The following is a 4,031-nucleotide window of genomic DNA, read 5'->3' as shown; positions in this document are numbered from 1 at the left end:
GGAACTGACTAGGGGCATCTAACAACAAAAACAAGAGTTCTATAATTTTCTATCACACATTTAGCACTTAGATCCATGCTGAGTTAATTTTATCATGTAGTTCAAGGATAACAAAATATCTATGCATTTATTTACATAGTCAATTTTTCTTCAACAGTGAATTAGTGAAATTTTTAGTGAATTTTTTACTTCCTTTCCTAAAACCATCTCTTCTTATGTTATGCATTTAAGTAGAGCTATTTTCTTAACTTTATTTTCAGATTTCTCATAATAAATGTTTTGAAATAAAATTAATTTTTATACATTTTGATTCCTTTGCAATTTGTATAATTTTTTAGTTCTAATAGTTTTTATGGATGCTCTAAGATATTCTATAAATAATATGCCATTTACAAATAGATATAGTTTTTCTTTCAAATACACATGACTGTTATGTCATATGATCATGCAATTGACCTAATTAGGACCTAAAGACGATGTTCAATACGTATGTTAAGAGGAAAATCCCTTGCTTCTCTATGATGTCAGTTGTTGTTTGTTTGCGTAGATGCCTTGAGTCAGATCAAGGACATTCCTAATATTCTGAGTGTCTGCTGAACGCTTACCTACTTTGCTGAGTGCTTTTTATCATGAAAAATTATTAGTGTCAAATGCCTTTTTTAGGGTTTTCAAGATGATCAGTTAGTTCTTAGCTATTTTACCAATACAGTGTATCACTTTAATGGATTTTCAGATGTTAAATTCACCTCACATTTAAAATTTTTTTTTTATTTTAACAATTTATTGGGGCTGATACAATTCTTTTCACAGTTCATACATATACATACATCAATTGTATAAAGCACATCTGTACAGTCTTTGCCCTAATCATTTTTTTCTCTTTTCTTCTTTTACATTTTATTAGGGACTCAAACAACTCTTACCACAATCCATACATATACATACATCAATTGTATAAAGCACATCCATACATTCCCTGCCCCAATCATTCTCAAGGCATTTGCTCTCCACTTAAGCCCCTTGCATCAGGTCCTCTTTTTTTTCCCCCCTCCCTCCCCATTCCCCCCTCCCTCATATGCCCTTGGTAATTTATACATCGTTATTTTGTCATATCTTGCCCTATCCGGAGTCTCCCTTCCCCCCTTCTCTGCTGTCCCTCTCCCAGGGAAGAGGTCACATGTGGATACTTGTAATCAGTTCCCCCTTTCCAACCCACTCACCCTCCACTCTCCCAGCATCGTCCCTCACACCCTTGGTCCTGAAGGTATCATCCACCCTGGATTCCCTGTACCTCCAGCCCTCATATGTACCAGTGTACAGCCTCTGTCCTATCCAGCCCTGCAAGGTAGAATTCGGATCATAGTAGTTGGGGGGAGGAAGCATCCAGGATCTGGGGGAAAGCTGTGTTCTTCATCGGTACTACCTCATACCCTAATTAACCCATCTCCTCTCCTAAACCCCTCTATGAGGGGATCTCCATTGGCCGACACTTGGGCCTTGGGTCTCCACTCTGCACTTCTCCCTTCATTTAATATGATATATATATACATATACGCCTCACATTTTTTAACCTATTCTACTATCCTTATTATTTTTTCCTTTACAAAGTTCTTCTTCCCTGCAAGGTAAATCTGCCAACATTGATTTTCTGAGGCTATAACTCTATACAGGAGAAGAAAGTCCCATACTTCTTCCAAATAGGTGGCTGGTGGTTTAAAACTGCTGATCTTGCTGTAAAATCTCATATTTTGGGGGTGTACCAGATTATTTAAGATTAATAAAATCAATCACTTTCTAGTTCACCTCCTTGGAAAAATGATTCTAGCCATGTAGAATGCTAGAATGTAGCCTCTATGTTTCCCCCAAACCTTTTCCACATGTATGCCATAAGCAAAAAAGAAAATTAAAAAACCATGTATATCATTAATTATGTGAAGCTTGAAGAATTTAAAATCTATTGCAGTCTTATCCCTTCTGTAGTCCAAGAACATTACATGATTATATTTGTTTGCCAATCTATAGTACTGTAGTGGCATACACTCTCCATAACCACGATACAATTGTTGAGGAAACAAGTTTGTATTTTCCTTCATTTTCACATAGCAGTCTTCTAAGAAACCATGTCATCAATTCAGTAATGTATTCTCAATATATAAGATGTATGTGTGGAAATAATATAGAGAAGAGATAACTAAAAGCCATCACAATAAATATAAACTCTAACAGAGAATATGAAATATATATATATATTGAAATTGTACCTTTACCCAGTCCCATATTTTGTTAGTATGTTAGCTCAAATTGTTGAATAATATTTTCCAGGATCCATTGACAGACTGATTACAGAAGACTCTAGTGAACAGGTTAAAACAGAAGACAAATTTACTCATAGAATGCAGATTATCAAGGAAAAACCATTCAACACAAGTATGTACATATGACTTAAAGACTGAAACCAAAGAATTTCTTCTCTAATGCCACTCATCACATCATGTACTGTTCAAATATCTTTATAAGTTATTTTTGTTATCTAATTTGTATTTTGATTCAGTTTAAACCAAATTAATGAAATAAAAATCAGAGATTAAAATTATCTGTGAACATGATACTGTATTTAAGTAAATAAACTTTTATACAAAAGAAATCTAGGACTCATTGATCATATTCATCAGGCTCATTTTGTCATTTAATATGTTAATGTTGCTGAGACACTAAACTGCGATGTACATTGTACCTATAGATTCTATTCAATCTAAAGATTGCAGAACAAATGACTCCCATTTTGATGTCCTCCAAATAGAGGTTGTGCACGGAATTACCAGTCTTGTTATAAATTATTTGCATAGATGTTTAATGGTAGTGTGCATAGAGGGGGAGGGCTAGAAGTACATATGACTCTCTTATGAGAGCCAAGATTTTTCCAGAGAATAAAAATGAATCCCAGAAGTCTGATTAAGGTGATATTTTTAGGATGAACGAAAAGGGATTCCTCAATTTCTCAGGCAAAATGTATTTCCCTCTGGACAAACACTGAGTGATGTCTCCGAATTCTTTTTAAGGACATGAAATTAGTACATGTAAACCTAAATGGAACGGAAGACATTTGAAGAGAGTAGGGAACTGCAAGGAAATGATCTTGTTAAATTAGAGGAAAGGAAGTGGTGAGTTTCGTTTCTGTTTCCCTTCAGATCTTTTACATGTCTATCATTTGTGGTAGGCTAATCCTTAGTGTTTATTAACAAATGGTGTTTGTCACAGTTATCGTAAGTTGACTCAGACTTAAGTAGTTTTATTCTAAATAAATATAAACTAAAATAAAACAACAATTATGTACAGCCTATGTAAACTCAAATCATGTAATAGGAAAATTGTAGTTTCAAATATATTGCAGTTTTAAAGAAAATTATATAGCCCAATCAGAGAACTCCATAGGAGAACAGCTCCATTTTCTTAGAAAAAGTAATACAAAAGAAAAAAGAAAAAGTATTATATCAATAATAAAATCAAGTGACAGCATAATCTCTGAATTATAAGTGTCATTTAAGCCGATATAACATTGTACATGAGGTAATTCTAACTTGTTCTAATATTTAATACAATTTTAATTTATAATCTAATAAATTATTATAATCCAATAAATACTACATTAATTAATCCATAATCAATTTAATTATGTTTTCCTTTGGAAAGAATACAGAAATGATTTACCATTGTTACTGATATAGAATTAAGACAGTCCAATATTCTAGGATAGAGATACTTTGTACAATGTCCTTCCAAAATATGTTTGTAGAAACTAAAAATCATTTCTTTCTCTGCACCAACCTCATTATTCTTATGCCTGACCTTTAACTATTCAGAACTAGTTCCCAAAATATGAACATGAAAAATTATTGCCTAAACAAAGCATAATTTGAAGTCAGAAAGAAGGCATTTGTTGCGTGAATTAACCTCCTTCTTATTTCATAAATATATCATGTTTGTTGTTAAGAGTAAAGAGAAATATGCTTGATATTTTCATTCACCAAGGT

This window comes from Tenrec ecaudatus, chromosome 6 (assembly GCF_050624435.1).
Source record: "Tenrec ecaudatus isolate mTenEca1 chromosome 6, mTenEca1.hap1, whole genome shotgun sequence".
Taxonomy (NCBI): Eukaryota; Metazoa; Chordata; class Mammalia; order Afrosoricida; family Tenrecidae; genus Tenrec; species Tenrec ecaudatus.
Note: the sequence above shows the minus strand (reverse complement) of the source record.